The sequence below is a fragment of the Theropithecus gelada genome, chromosome 18 (genome assembly GCF_003255815.1).
Source record: "Theropithecus gelada isolate Dixy chromosome 18, Tgel_1.0, whole genome shotgun sequence".
Classification (NCBI taxonomy): Eukaryota; Metazoa; Chordata; class Mammalia; order Primates; family Cercopithecidae; genus Theropithecus; species Theropithecus gelada.
Genome location: NC_037686.1, coordinates 36,802,898 through 36,819,637, shown reverse-complemented (window position 1 = coordinate 36,819,637; position 16,740 = coordinate 36,802,898). Strand labels below are relative to the sequence as shown.

Sequence of the window (16,740 nt, the reverse complement as noted above, 5' to 3'; positions counted from 1 at the left end):
ACTTTACAAGTCAGTGCTTTTAAAAAATCTGGAGTATTAAGCATATACTAGAATACCACTGAGAGTACACATCCATCCACTATTGTGTTGCTGAACTGAGAAGAGTTTTTTCTGTTGGATTCACAAAACCAGCTGAACAGCTAGACTTCACAATATGCCCTGTGACAAAGACTCCACGATCACCTCAGAGCTTTACTCGAAGCAACATCTCTTCCCAGAAGTCAATGCCCTACTTCCACTCCTCCCAGAACTCCCCTTCCCACTCTTGCCCATTTGTTTTCTGAAAGCTATAGTCTTTGAGAATATGCATAATGACGTCAGGGACGGAAGTCTTTAACTGGCTTTGTTCAAGCTGCCCATACAGTAGACTTGATGACTGCCTGCTTTTCTGGTTGACAGAAACCATGAATCTTCTGATTACGAAGGCAAATGGTGTAAAAAGATGGAGTGTGATCCTACCTAATTACAGATGAGGAAGAGATTGTATTTTCCACCTAGACTCATTGGCCTATAGTTATAAGAATCTCTTGTCAGATTCTGGCAAGAGACTGACTGTCTGACTTTGGCTTTGGGAGTGGTTGATTATTCATCCTTCTTTATGTCTTCTAAGGTATTTTGGTGGGGAGTCACAACTGACTTCATGGGACTTTGCATGCACCTGGAATCTTCCTCTTGCTCCCCTGGAGTTAGCACTTCTTCATTACTCAGGCTGAGGTTAAATGCCTCTTCCCTGAGCATCACAAACCAGATCATAACTCACCATTTTGTGCCTTTGTAGGCTAGGACTTGTCTTTCCTAACATTTATTATATAATTAAATATTTGTGCCATGCTTGGTTTCAAACTCTGCCTTCTCCACTAGATAAGCACTTGAAGGTAAGATCTGTGCCTATTTGGCTCACCAAGGTCATCCCCAGGGCCTGGCACAGTTCCTGATACAGACAGACACTCCAAATTATTCGTTCAGTGAATGCTGAATGAGAGGTCAGACAGACACCACTTGACTCAGGTGCCTATTACTGAGTAATCTTTCCGGAATTCCTTCCTGCTGCAGAAACACCCAGAGTAAATGCTCCATCAACACTGGTAAATCCAGCAAGTGTCCCAGCTCTTACCTAGCTCTCAATTGGCAAAGACAAGAGCAGCTCTACACCACGGTTCTCTGACCCTGCAGATACATCACCTGTCTACAGCAAAGCACAAAGCTCCTGCTTAGTGGTGTTTTTATACTCTGCACTTGTGTGGTATGTTCCTGATCACATTTTACCTCTTCCAAGCAGCATTTCCAGAGTACTTCACATACCACATGCTCTAGCAGCATCTCATAAGCTGCAGATCTCCCGAGTCCCACTGATGGGCATTACTGTGTATGATTCCCTGATAGGTCCTCTGGTTGGCTGGTCCTTTCTCTTTTCTCTACATGGTTAACTCTTGTTATCCTGCAAGAATTGGGTCACGTTTCACCTCCTTCACGGAGACTGGCTGGAACCTCCTTTTCTACCTCTTCCTGCATACACATGTGCACAGACATACACACAGACAGACAGAAAGACACAAACACATGGTCTTGTTCTCACTTCCCTGGTCATTCTGCTATCACAAAGCATTTGGCAAGCTCCGTTTCAGCATTTTATTTACCTGTCTATCTCTCTCACTAGACCACGAGCTCCAGGAGGACCGGGCTATATTTTAAATGCATCTCTGCACAGCTCGTAGCATAGAGAACACTGGGAGTAACCGTCCAACAGTAAATGTTCAAGCCATGTTTCTCCTTAAAAAGAAGAATGGAAGCAGTTCTGATTTGATGTCATAGGTTTAGATTTCTTAGCCTCTTTCCCACTTAGTAATTGTGTTCTTAGGAAACATTTTTAATCTTTTCAAGTCTCATTTGGAAATGGGGTAATAATTCTACCTGAAGGGTTGTTTCAAGTAGTAATTAAAGATTAAATGAGATAATAATCATGAAAGAACATACTGGGATCACCTTAGTAAGTGTGCAAATTTTTTTGTTACATTTGATTTACTTCTATAGTCAGTCACCACGCTAGCATTTGGCTAAGTGTTACCGTCTCTTCTAAGACTCCAAGTCAAGCCCTGAGGGACAGGAGTTGAAGACCAACCTCCTCCATCTTCCTACGCAGTGAGAAGCACAGACAACTAGTTTCCTTTGTATCTGCTAACCTGATCATTTAGCTGTTGTTTGATTATTGCTCTTCTCTTGTTTCCAGTTTGTCTCATGGAGGAAATAATACTGGGTACAGTCAGGAATTCCACATTCCAATCCCTCCTCCACCATTTAGAGCTGGTGGCCTTGGGCAAGTTCCTTTTTCTCCCTAAGTCTTCCCATCATTATATGTAGAATTGAGATCAGAGAACAAGAGTTCAGCTCTGTGGCCCCTTCCAGCTCTGACATTCCCAGGTACTGAGCCTTGTCTCCTCAACCAGAAGCCCTCCAAAGCCAGGACTGGTACCTTCCACCTCTTTTTCAGATTCTGCTGACTCTGCAGCTCAGCCTGGCTGGACTGGCTGAGCCTAAGACAAAACTAAGCATATGCCATTGTTCTCTGTACTCAGGGATCTCTATGATAAGGAAAGGAGATTAAACTTCTGAGACCTGAGGTCTGACATACTATCCATTAAACAATAATTCCAGCTCTAGCTGCAAAAAACAGTGTCTCCTCTGGGAACCAATAACACAACACAACAGCATGACCCTTGTGTCTTTGCTCCCTGGGGAAAAATCTCTACAGTCCTGCCTGGGCCAATCAAGTTTGCAGGTTGAGCTCTGGCTTTGATGACTTACTTGTGCCTGTGTTCCTCTGTGCAGTCAAGGAAAAGTGTTCTCCTGTAGTGAAAGGGTGGGGAGGGGGGTGGTTAAACATTACCACTAACTTGTGCTGAGCTCTTTACAGTCATTGTCAATTTAATTCACACAACAGCACTGTGATGCAGAAGATCTTGTCCTCATTTTACAGACCTGGAAATTAAGGTCCAGAAAGGTTAATGATTTACTCAAGAGCACACACTTTCTGTGCCAGATTCACAATCAAATAGAGGTATATATGATTACAAAGCCTCTTACTTTGACATCATGAGGTATCTAAAACACAAAGTGATGCCAACTTTTGACCAAAAGTTGTTAGTTGCTTCTACATATATGAGTTCTAAAACCAGTGTGCCATCTGAATTGCCACGTCACTTAAACTGTCTTAGGCATCAGTTTTCTCATCTCCCTTTCCTAATGCTCTTCACAGAATCTTGCAGGAAAAAAAAAAAAAGGTAAATAATATGTGCAGCACAATGCCAAAATAGGTTAAATATAGTAGATTTGAAAGAAGTAATTGTGACCAAAATATTTCCTATCCACATAGGGTGGAGAGATTCACATGGTAAAGAAAATAATCTGAATTGTTAACATACATCAGGTATTCTCTAAGTTTATTTACGTTTTTCATGTGATTTAAGTTTATTATACTATTTAACCCTGATTTATTCTCTGATTTTAACCCAGAGACATATCCATTTTACAGATAAGAAAATTAAAGTTGAGGGATTTGTTGAAATCACAGGAGAAGTTGTGTCTGACTCCAAATGTTATTTTAACCATAGAGCCACCAGTCTTCAAATACTCAATATTACTGGTCCCTGAAAACTCTGGTCCTCCACCACACCATTTGCAAATTGAGAATGGAAATAGTAGACATACTTGGAGGCAATGAGGATAAACTGAACAATCTAACAGATATTAATAAAGTATTTCAAAGCCTTCTAACTTTCACCTCACTACCTGTTCAGTTTTAATTCAAATTCCTTGACTTCTCAACCATCTGATTCAGCCATTGCTATGTTCATCGTCATTTCAACATAAAGCATAATTTGGCACATATATGTTTGTGCTTCTGCTGCAAAGGAGATGCTAAGCATACCAGAGAACTAAACAAATACCAGCTCCAATTCCCTTTCTCTATGATATACCTCTTCTAGCTATCTTGTACTGTCATTAAACATTGCCTTGTTACTGAATCTTCTATATTTCCTTCTCCAATTATACATTAAACACTTGGAAATAAGTACCAGTATCATAGAGTTTTATGTTCCCCAGAGTGGCCCATCCCCATTCCAAATGCTTATATATCATTTCATTTCTTGTTCTAAAGATACCTCTCTTGAACCCCAGGCTGAAGAGCTGGTAGCGGACAGGACCTAGCAGCGGGAGGCAGAGTCAGCTGTCAGCATTCTTTCATGTGTGGTATGTGTGGAAGTCTCTGACAGGCACACCCACCTGCTCCCCAAGACTGCTCTTCCTGCACTTGGAAAGCTGTGGGCATGCCTCCCAATTTCAGCTTAGGGGAGATGAATCCTTGGCCTGTTTCTCACAGGACACCATCCCATCTGTCTTGCTGCCTTACACTCCACAGAGCCCTATGCTGAACTGTTCTCCTTTCTCCCTCTACATTCCCAAGTGGATGATCTTCCCTGGTGCTCCATACCTACCCAAGACTATTCCATTGTCGATGACTCAGCTCAAGTTCCACCTACTCCTGGAAGCTTTCTCTGATCTGACTAACCCTTGGAGATACTAACTCCCTCGGGCTCCCACTACAATTCAGCACTTAGGCGTACAGGGCTGGCTGCTGCTCCTCCTCCCCTGGTTTTCATGAGCTCGTAGAGTATCTTTCACTCTATCTCTTGGGATCCCCACAGCACCTATCAGAGTCTGGTCACAATCAATAATAATGTCAATGAACAAACCAATTTTTGCTAAATCAGAGAGTTGGAAACTTGATTCGTTTGAATTATAACAGGCATATTGAGTCCAACATAGAGGGCGCTGGGTTTTATCCTTCTCTTTGTGGACAGAAGACCTCAGACCATAAAGGTGTCTGCTATAGGGGTGTCTGCCCCTCAATGTCAGCCATCCCCAGGGCTGTGCTGCTTCTGCCAGATGCAGTACATGTTCAAAATTAGTATGTGTTTCCTTGAGGCAATTCTCAAATCACATTTGAACTCTGTCCCCCTGCTGACCCTATGCCAAAGCTATTCTACCCACCAAGAATGTCCCCTTGTTCTACATCTTCCATCAAATCCTAAACGCATACTCTGAAATCTTCCCTGACTATACCTTCAGCCCGATCACACAAATAGCAAAATTCCATTTTGGATCATGCTCCTACTTTGGCTGCAGAAGAATGCTTTCCATTTCAGCAAAGCACGTATCTGCAGATACACTGCCCACTCTGCCAGGACAAAAGCCACATCTCATAGCAGGTCTTTCCCAACCAAGTGTACCAGGCACAATGGCTCACACAATCTGCAATGCTGATATTTTAATAAATATTTGTGGATCAAAACACCAATCGCAATAGAGCTCTAAAGTGTAATGAGTAGAAAGGTTCACAGAGTTTCACATCAAATCATCCCTTTTAGTCACTACTATTAATCAATACTTTTTTAAAAATCAAAGGTCTTCATCAGGCATGGTGGCTCACGCCTGTAATCCCAGCACTTTGGGAGGCCGAGGCAGGCAGATCACGAGGTCAGGAGTTTGAGATCAGCCAGGCCAATGTGGTGAAACCCTGTCTCTATAACAAATACAAAAAATTAGCTGGGCATGGTAGCGCGCACCTGTAATCCCATACTTGGGAGGCTGAGGCAGGGGAATCACTTGAACCCAGAAGGTGGAGGTCGCAGTGAGCAGAAATCATGACAGTGCATGACTCCGTCTCAAAAAAAAAAAAAAAAGAAAAGAAAAGAAATCAAAGGTCTCATTGCTCAAATAACAATAGGTCACAGAAAGAGACACCAACAACTGTACAGGACCTGCCATGCAGATTTCATTATTCTGCTACAAGCATATTGGTGCCCCCATTGCTTCTGATGAGCTACTATGTTGGTTCCATCAAATTCAGCTTCTCCATCTCAACCATTCTCCAAGCCACAAATTCAAACTCCAAGAAGTTCCTTTCCACTGACAGAACTGAAAATCATTGGCAGATAAAGGGAATATTGAAGAAATTGCTTTTTACTAAATTTGGCTAACAATATTACAAGCTCCTTTTTCATCCCTAATCCTTTACTAGATCCTGGGGTAAAAGCAACTGTAGCATTTCAGTGGCTTGAAGAGGCTTCCTCTTTCTAAATATCCAACCAGTATGCTCCCAGGTACTTCATCAATCCCACAGAACTTTTACAGTACCTTAGGCCAAAGCCCAATTTCCTTGATCCTACTCCAACCCAAATCAAAGGCGGCTCTGGTTTTGCAGACTGTAGGTCACTGTATCTGATCTCAAAATGCACACAAAGCAACCTATTAGCTATTATTGAACACAGGCTGCAATGTGGCAGGGCAGACCAGGTGCTGTGGGGAGGGAGAGGACATCCCAGGAACCCAGGAATGGCCCAAGACTTCATGCTCTTTAGAATCTACATGGAGAAATGACATCCAGCCCCCTAGATCCACGACATGAGTAAAGTATCCATAGCAGGGTTTCCCGATGCCACCTGACAGGAAGCAGCAGCAAAGCCCAACTACAGAATATTTTCTGGACTTCCTAGAAACTGTCTTTGTCTGTTCCGTCTCCCTTGATTCAAGTCAGTTATTTTACCAAAGAGAACCAGTTCAAAAGTGGATAATGTAATCCCTTTCTTCCTTCCACATTACTTTTAGTGGTATATTCTCACATTCAGCTCACCATTGCCTCCTCTCCCCTTCCCGGTCCTCCAAGACTGACTCCAGTGTTCTAATGAGTGCTCACCCCAATTCTACTTACCCCAGCGCACCACCTTCCCTTTCTGTAACTCTTTCAGCGCATCAAACATTTAGCAAAGTGCATAAATCCTCGGTGGGATTGGTTTGGACAGTTGTTGGGGGTGCCTTTAAAGGGGTTTGAGGAGCTCTGACCTTTAAGAAATCCTTAACATTCCTAGGACACCTCTAGCTATAGAATCACAGAATTTTAGAAGGGACATTCTATACCAATCCAAACTTTTTTACTGTACAACAGTAGAAAGGCAATGTAGCTTGTCCCACATCATATGCTAATAGGTGTGAGCCCAGGCTGCTTTCTGCCTCAGCCTTCTTGACCTCTTAGGCCAACCAGTTGCACCCAGCCTCCTCAGCCTTCTCTGTTTTCCACTGTGGCCAGGCTCACACCATCACTGAAGAGCGGAAAAGCACTTGGACTTAAGCAACAAAGATGACTGTATGGTTAAGTGCCAAAATGAGCAAGATGGACAAAAAATACAATTGGAATTTTCAGAGAAAGTCAAGAGCTATGTGCGTTAGAGTCACAATGAGACTCTGGTAGGCACTATTATTATTAATAAATATTTGATGACTGAATGAGTGAATCGGTGACTGAAAGGATGCACATGTGGTAAAATATGCTTAACTCTTAAACTTTAAGGGAGAAACTTTGGGTTGATTGCCCCTGAAAGGCAGCTGAAAATATAAAAAGCCATTATCATTGGCTTAAAGTAGTTACTATTCACACTGTCTACGGGGCCCTCACTGTGTTGCTTCATAACGCAGAGCATTAATACACCTTAAACAACATTGACTTTCAATATTCTATCTCTTCATAAATGCTGTGATTCATTTAGGAAACAAAAAAAAAAAATCATTAATAAATAAGGTCCAACGCTGTGTAGGAAAACCTGTCCCCTTCTTCAAGGGCTCAGAGCTTGGGGGTGTAAGTGACAACAAACAGCAAGGCAGCATAAGCTGGGTGCCTTGCTCTGGGAACTTGGGATGAGGAGCTGAGAGCTGGGAGGAAGGAACTAGTTAGCCCCCAGGGAGGAGGCTGGGTGCAACTAGTTGGCCTAAGAGGTCAAGGCTCTGGTTATAAGGGACCAGTCAGGGCACTTTCCACCTGGAGGTGACAACACAGAGACAGCTGAGGTGTGAAGGCAGAAAGATGTTCAGAATGTCCAGAGTCAGTGAAGAAACCAGTCTGACAACAGAGCCTCGGGCATATTGCATAAAATCGGGGTTCAGTCGACAACACTGCAAAGTGCCTGCTGCTGGCTGCCAGACAGGGCAAACCAGCTCTCATGAGAAAGTATAAAAGGAGGGACACAGAAGAGTCAGGGAACAAATGGGCTGTGAAGAACTTTCCTGATTCTGGAGAACTTACTGGATTTGCTGGGACAGCGGCAACCCTGCTATTAGTTCTTTTCTTTAGAGAGGCTAGAAATTCTGTCCTGAGTGCCATTGCTTAAGTATTGCGGTTTCCTGATGGAAAACCTCCCCCTCATTCTCTCCACCTCGCCTCCCCTCCTTGTGTGTTTGCACATCTTTTTCCTTTTCTCTTGCTGATCCTTAACTCAAAGAGCATTTCCCGAATACTGGGACATCTTTGAGTCCAACTGGATATTACCTGAGACTTTGAGTCTCAAAAAGCACATGGCATAGTAGGCATCTAATAATTCAACAGTTATATGGACATCGGTTGAATTATTAGAACACCAGGAGCCCTTGTGGGCATTTCTGATCATTCCAAGGGGTTATTAATTACTGGGCTATGGCAACAATAATCCCAGGCACCAGTTTCCAGGAGGCAGCATGAAAATCCTCCCAGAGTTCAATTACAGAAATTAGCTGGTATTATTTAATCCTCGTAACCCCCATGAAGTAGGCAAGGTAAGCATCTTTATCTTTATTTTACTGATTAGGTTCCGGAGGCTCAGAGAGGTTAACTGACTTGACGGGGGTCATTTAACTGGGAAGTACAGGGACACGATCCAAAGCAGATCTTGTCACTTCAGATGTGAGGCTCTTCACACTTTGCCACAGCCGTCTGGCCCCAGGTTGGCCACCAACTTGTGTCATTTCAGGCAACCCAGTGTATCAGTTGCCTCATTCTCTGAACAGAGATAAAATGCTTATCTGGCCTTCCTCCTTAGGAGAATCAAGGGGGCGGAAGCCATATAAAGATATTTTTGAAAAGAACAAAATGCCATGCATATGAAAGGGGGTATTTTTGGTGGGAAAAGATAAGTTGGATCAGAGAAGCATTTTTCCAAGCTGACAAAGTTCTAAAACTCTTATCTGCTCACCATTCATCCCCTATTCCTCCTCAGCACTTGGAGTGGCAGAGCCTCTGCCTACCTCAGGGTTAGCTCAGCTGGCTTTGCCTACAATTGTTTTACCGGGGTCTGCTGATCATTAACCATCATGGGCTCCTGGGAGGGGGTGGCGGCTACCTCCCAGAGGACTCTGTGGACTTCAGGGCTGCTCACATTCTTTACCTGGTATCATTTGCTGTGAACAGGGTAGGAAGTCAACTGCTGGTTTCTAAGCTAAGGGCCATTAAAAAAAAAATAGTTCCTCAGCCAGGCGCGGTGGCCCACGCCTATAATCCCAGCACTATGGGAGGCCAAGGCAGGTGTATTACCTGACGTCAGGAGCTCAAGAGCAGCCTGGCCAACATGGCGAAACCCCGTCTCTACTAAAAATACAAAAATTAGCCAGGCGTGGTGGTGGATGCCTGTAATCCCAGCTACTTGGTAGGTTGAGGCAGGAGAATCGCTTGAACCTAGGAGGCAGAAGTTGCAGTGAGCCAAGATCACACCACTGCACTCCAGCCTGAGTAACAAGAGAAAGAATCTGTCACAAAAAAATAATTCATTAATTAATTAATGGTTCCTCAACCTTAGATGGTACCCTCTAATGGGGGAGAAAAAACCCTCTTAAACAAAGAGCTGTTCCGGACCGAACCTACGAAACTTCAAAATCAGAACAGTAAGGACCAGAAGCTTCGACTTAGCTATCTATGATCACAGTCCCCCAAAACCTTCTGCAGCCCCAACATGATGTATCTCAGGGGGGCATCAAAATCTAATAGAAAGTTCAGTAAAAAGGAAAAATGAAAACTCAGAGCTAAGCAAAAATGCAGATTGGCATCATCTTTCTGCGTTCATGAATTGTAGTCTGTGGACATCCTGGTGTGTTTTCTTTCCTGCACTTCTCAGGTATATGGCAGGCCAAAGTATGTGCAACTTCATGAAGAGTTTGTAAAACACCAGGGTTGCCTTTAAAAACCACTCTAAAAGAAGCCCAAACTTATGGCAATAGGCATGATGGTATCACTCCTTATTCCTGGCCCAAAACATTTTGGGAAACTCACTAGGTTTCAACACATGCCACAGGATAGGAATGGAATTGGATTGTTTTGCTCCCTTCACAGGAACCTCAGGACCAGAAAAATGATGTGCATCAAGACCTCTGTGAGGCTTCCTTTCTTCAGCCCAGTGCTGCTAACTCTCCAGGGCAGCCTCCTGTGCTCCCACTACCAGCCCCTGATAGGACTCTCCCATACACTGAGCGCCTGAATAAACTCAATAACACCAACCCATTTTTAAAGCACTGCAACTCCTCCTTACAATACTAATGTGTTCATAATAATTTACCCCATTCTTCTGGCAGAAGCAAAACTGAAGCAACTTGAAATGCCATCAGCAAAAAGTTATTTATTTCCCATTCCTGAGCATCAGAGAAAACAGGGTTTCATTGGCTGGATCTGCCTTCAATAGCTTTCTGGTTTCAATTTAAACTTCAAGTCTCCAAGGAAAAAAACTGGCATTCTGGGAGGTCCAGGCCCAGCCAAGTTTCAGTGTCTCCACAGGAACCCAGAAAGGATGCCCTAACCAGCTAGCTATTTCTCATCTGCTTCCTTTTGCATACTATATAGAAGCTTTGGAGCAGAGATTGAAGTACAACTAAAAATAATGACCACATTGAGAGAACTCTCCTCTCCCAGAGGTACACTTTTGTGCCAGATAAGTATCGATTCATCCCATAGAGGAATTCAAAGTTAACAGGAGAAATGAACAGGGAATCCAGGGGAAAGTACCTACCTATTTATTTCTTCTTCAGCAAAATCCTGCCTCCTGCCTCTCCCCACTCACCATTTTCAACTAAATCCTAAGACACTCCCAAGCACTGTTTCCTTTTTCCCCAACCCTTATTTAGATCAGGTGATTTACAAAGTAGCTCACTCTGAGTAAGGCAAGTCCATGACCAGAAGCCCTTATGGTAGCAGGGCCTGTTGGGTTAACTTAAAGATACCTCTAAGTTCCCCTGTGTAGTCCAGAACTGGGCCTTCCAGCAGCGCCTTCCTATGTAACATTCTGATGTTAACATACAAAAGATCAAATTACAGCCCTTCACTTGCCTAGCCCTCTCATGAACATATAAGGCATTTGATATTTTCCCCCAAGCTACAACCCCTTCTTAACCGACACTTCTGCCTCTCAGACACTCCACCTTATGTTCGCTGCAAGCCATCCCCTCCCCCACCTCCAGTTTGTTTATTCCAGAGACACATCTATTTTCCCAGCTAAGAGAGACGAGTCCCTTTCCCTCCTCTGGCTCCCGAAGGCGCATTCGCTCACCACCTCCTCCCCCAGCTCAGCTCAGGTTACTGTAGTGGCTAGCAACTCCCACAGCCCAGGTCTAACACCAACTCAACTTCCCAAGACCAATAGTTTGTTTTGGTTTTGGTTTTGTCACCTTAATGGGGGAGGAGAGATCTTGTGCCAAGCAACACTCTGGGTACCTGGTCTCCATATCTTTTGGGGCTACATTCCCTGCAGTTTGCAAATACTCTGTTTAACCACACTTGATTTCTTCTTCCTCTTCCGACTTTCCCCCAAACACTCTGTCTTAATACCCTTTTCTGGGAACAGGCAATGAGACTAAGCACAGGGGAAAACAGCAGCTCACCTTCGCTCTGAAACCTGGGAATTCCACGTCAGAGCAAAAGAGCTCATGCCTCCCTCAGGGTTAAGGATGGTAGAAGCCACAGAAATCATGAAAAAGGGGAGGGAGTAACCTGGGATTGTAAACTAGCTACATCTTAAAAGTGCTACAAACTTTCTCCTCCCTCACACGCCCCTGGCTGGTTGGCTCCGCCTTCCCATCCCAGCTGGGGTGTGCAAAGGAAACTGTCCCAGGAATGCCCAGGTCTGGTCCAGTGTTGCAGATGTGGCCTGCACACAACACCGCCCGTCCTCTCCAAATACCTCTGCTCTACCCCATCCCCTTTCTCCCACAGCACACACTTACATGCTTTGCACATGAAGATGAGTTTGGATGGGGCACAGGAGATATACCTATTTACTAAAGGAAGGTAAGAGATGGTGCCAAATTGGCAGATAGTTTTGGTGACAGTACAGAGACTTCAAGAAATTAGTTTTTAGTATAAATCTACAGAAAAAGAAGAAAAACAGGATGAAGAGTGAAGGAATGAAAAGAAAAAGAAGGAAAAAGAAGAGAAAAACAAGCAATGCCAGTGGACTCCCAACTAAACTTTAAGAGAAAAGGTGTGGATAGTTGGCAAGAGGTGGGGGGAGTGTAGGGGCTGGAAGGGAAAGGTATATGCTGTAGAATTCCAGAATAAACTGCCCTTTTGGAGGAGAGTTTCTGCAGGGATAAAGAGACACACAAATTGCCCTTTTAGCGTTAGATGTCAACCGTGAGATTATCAGGACAGTTTATTTGAAACGGAAACGAATCGGAAATCCTTCCCACAACAGTCCTTTTAGACAGATACACACCCTGAGAATCCAACACAGACACACATAAAGAATAAATGCAGCATCAGGGGGCAATAAGAACTCCCTTTCCACACTCCCAATACCTCTAGCCTCATCTATTTCCAATTGCACAACTTTCAATCTCCAATGAAAATATTTCCAGTTGGATCCGATTTCAGACTTGTAGTAAGCGGTCTGGATGGGGGGGCGGGGGGAATAGGTGCTGTACTGTGCAGGGGAGGGGGGCTGGAAGACAGTATTTCGGCAGTTAACTTATTTTTTTAGAACCAGCATGCTCTACCGATCAGAAATTGCTATTACCCAACAATGCTTCCATCACAAACAGACACTGAAAACAGCATCCCCGTTATCACCATCTTGCTAAAGATCTGCCCGGTCCAGTTTACCTGACTTTGTCCCTGCGGAACTTCTCAGACAGTATTTCGGTCAAAGAGAAAATGGTTTGGAAGACAAAAACAATAAATCGATACCGAAGGGTTCCCTTTCCGGAGTGATTTCCCACTGGAAACCACCGAACGGGGAAGCCTGCCGTTCATTCCCAAGCCCACGGCTCCTCTAGAAACGCACACAATGCGTGCTTTCAAAACGGCATTCGTCTGCTTTTAAGGGAATTCCTATCTTTTCAGAGTCCCAAAACCAGAGAGCATAAGAAAGAGACTCAAATCCATTGATTAAGATTTTTAAGAAAAAGACTAACACACAGCCACAACACAAGCACACACCAACCTTCGCCGGCTGGACCACTTCTTGCCTGTTCTTCTTTCTATTAACGACACGTTAGATTCTGATACATTCCCCCCCCAAAAAAATCCAACTAGGTTACAATGTAGCTCTCTAGCTCCACTTAACCTGCAAGTTACAAAGAGAGAAAAAAAAAAAAAAAATCCTGCCTTCCCACCCCTTTCCTTACCCCCTCCCCCTCCCGAGTCCACTCCACCAACGCCAAACCCGCCAGCCCCGCCAGCCGGCGGCAGGACCGAGGGAGGGTGCAAAAGGCGGGGGGCGGGGGGGGGGAGATCAGATTAGGCGAAACTCAATAAGCTCCCAGCCCTCCAGCCCAAAGCTTCCACCATCGCCGCCACCAACGAGCCACTCCAATTGAGCCAGCATCGCCGCCCACCCGCCGGCCCGCCGGAATCGCGCCCATCTCCTGCAACCTCGCCCGGACCGGCATCCCGCCCCCTCGGCCCGGTCTCCCCCTTCCCGCCGGGTGCAAAGTCAAAGACCCAGCAAGGCGACGTGAACTTTTGCATGCAGGGCACACACGTCGCCCCCGGTTCCGGGCGTGCGGGGGCCCGCGGCGCAGAGGGAGGCTGGGCGCCCGGGCTCCCGGGCCAAGGTCGCCGCGCGTGCTCACCCATGTCCCGGCGGCTCCGGCTCCGCTGGCCCCGGCGCTCGCTCAGATCCCGGCTCCGGTCGCTCGCCCGAGCCCCCAAAGGTGCTGCTGCGGCAACTCCATGGCGATGAGCATCTGTCAAACGGCGAGCCGCGGGCTGGCCGCCCTAGCTCGGGGGGCGCCGGGGCCCCCGGGCGCGCGGAGGCGGCGGCGAGCGGCGGGCGCCCCGGCCGGCCCCGCGCTTCCCGCCTGACTCGGCCGCCTCCGCCGCGCCACCGATTTATGGAGAGAGATATCAAGGGGGAAAATGGCGTCTCCGGAGCCCGAGGAGTCCTGGAGTAATCACATTCACACACACACGCCCGCACGCACACACACTCGCACACACTCGCACACAGGCGCGCGGCGAGCCCTGCTAATTTTAGCAGGAGCCAAAAAAAAATTTATACATATATATATATATATATATATCCCCGTCTCTCCGATCAATGCTTTTTTTTTTCGTTGCTTTTTTTTTTTTTGCTTTTCTTCAAAGGATGGGTTGGAGCGTTAAAAATGTTGCTGGGTTTGGGCTCGCAGGAGGCGGCGCGCAGAGGGCGAGGGCGCTTTTGCTGAGCTGTGCAGTTCGGTCCGCGGCGCCCAACGGCCCTGCCCGCCCGCTTGTCCGCCCGCGGTAGCTAGTGTTGCCGCCGCCGCCGCCGCTGCTCCATGGCCGCGCCCGCCCCGCGCCCCCGCCGCGTCCCGTCGCCGCCCGCCCGCGTCCCCGGCGAGCGCTGGACTGGGGTCGGGCCCGTGTGCCTGCCTCCCGCGCCCTCTCCGAGTCCCGGACTCCTAGTGAAAGGAAGGGGGAGGGCGCGGGCGCGGGAGGGAGAAGGATCGGAGCGGCAGCGCGGCCCAGCTGAGCGGGTACCGACCGTCACCCCGCGATCTTCCTCGCAGGGGGCGCCGGCGCCCAAGCTGCTCGCCCGAAGGGCCCAGGGCCGCTTCCCAGACCGGAGCCGGGGGAGGCGCAGCCAGTAGCGAGCCGCGAGCGACCTCTCCCCCACCCGCCCCCCTGCCCCAGTGAATTTCTGTCAATTGAAGGGAGCGGGTCTCTTGCCCGGGGAAAAGGAAAACAGTTCGTGGACGGGCATCCGGGACCCCTCGCCGCCCCCAGCGCCCCTCCCGCTCCCCGGAGCCCTTGCGGCCAGTGGCTCCTGCGCGCCGGAGTCCGCCGCGAAGACTGAGCGGCCGCGGGGAGCGCCGCAGGCTAGGCGCGTATTCCTGGGCTCAACACTGCCACTATCTGACACAACAGGAGCAGTGTCGGGGGGGTCCTGCGCGCCCAGACGTGAGCTGTGATAGGCTCTCGAAACTGGGCGCATTTTTTTTTAATCTGGTAATTACATTTCACTTTCAGGGGTTTTTTTGGGTTTTTTTGTTTGTTTGTTTTGTTGTTGTTGTTAAGCGACTTGTATGCATTCAGATCTCGTGCATTTTCTCGTTATTCACGAGAATTGGACACTTGATGAAGGGAAGGACCCGGAGAGACGGCAAACGCGCACTGGCATGCAGTTGTCTTCAGGGTGGTGGGAATGAACAAAGTGGAATGTCTTCAATTCTTACAAAATATGGTGGCATTTTTAATCTCTGAGTGTTTGTATTTGGCCTACAAAGGGGGTCTTTTCAGGGAAACCGAGGAATGGAACCCTTCAGAGACATGTCTACATTATAAAACAATATAGGATAGATACGGATTCGGGAAGGTCTGCAAATGGTTCCTCTTAAAGACTTTGAAGTAAAGTTGACTGAGAACTCAGATTCTGAGACGAATCCTTTCACGTTCTTCATGAGAGTTTAGGGCTATTTGGACTGAGGAATGATTTGGAGGTGAGTCAGGGGCATTCCCTCACTGAGGCCATCAGTGGCTGCCTCCTTGCATTGGCTGCTGGTTTGAGTTCCTTCACAGAACTTCTTCGTCAAGTTTTTCATAGGAAAGCTGCAGTGAAGTGGAGTGAAAGAGACTGTGGACTGAAGGGTGAACCCCTTCCAGCCCCAATCCCATCCCGATTCCTGTCTGGATGCAGGTTCAGTCTGACTCAGAACGGATAGTTCACCCTTTTACTGATCCAAGTGCTCTGTCCTTTTATTCAGAGGAATGTTGTGACTGGCCACAAACTTTTCCTCTGTCACTGCAAGACCTCCCGTGGAGCCATGTTTCAATAGGTCTTCTACTAGGCTTTATTACTGCGTCATTGTTATTGCTGGGAAAATAATGCTTGATTAGGAAAAAAAATAGCAGGCCATATGAGCTGATGATAGAAGTAGAGATCAAGGCATAGAATACAATATCAAACAACTATTCTCTGTAATCAAATGACCTTTCTCATTTGCTTGTACACCCAGATTTCTGAAATCCTATACCAAAAATAGAGAACTAAGATAGCATGTAACCTATTCCCCACACTTTTCCAGTGGAGAAAGTAGCCCCAGAAATCAGAAGGGTTTGTCCACAAGCATTTGACTGTCTGATGCCATCCAAAACAGAACTAAAGCCTATTGCCCTAGTCCTTTCCCTTCTATAACCTAGGCATATTTACAGAGTCTTCCTTCCTGTGGTGGTGTGTGGATTAGAAGAGTAGCTAAGAAAAGCACATACCTTATTAAAATTCACTACAATAGATGATAAGTCTGTAGAATTATAATGCAGTAGAAGTTTACTTGTGAAAGCACCTATTAGAATCCCATCTTTTTAAAACTGGGGAAACGATGCACTACCCCAAGCCACTAAGTTAATTCAAAGCCAGGAATAGATGCCGTGTTCCTTGATGTCTTATCCAACGTTCCTTCCTTATATGTAGCCCATCT

General features: G+C 46.4%; 1 protein-coding gene across 2 annotated transcripts in view; it reads right to left on the bottom strand.

Annotated features, from left to right (window-relative positions):
* The window catches only part of SETBP1 (SET binding protein 1), a 377,283-nt gene extending 363,044 nt beyond the window's left edge, over positions 1 to 14,239 (bottom strand). Inside the window, exon 1 of one of the 2 annotated variants that reach the window (XM_025365654.1) lies at positions 13,915 to 14,239. The gene's annotated coding sequence lies outside the window, so the exon portion shown is untranslated. Of the gene's footprint in view, positions 1 to 13,283; positions 13,408 to 13,914 lie in introns of those variants that run through there. The other variant, XM_025365653.1, reaches the window with a different exon arrangement.
* Positions 14,240 to 16,740: the final 2,501 nt, after the last annotated feature.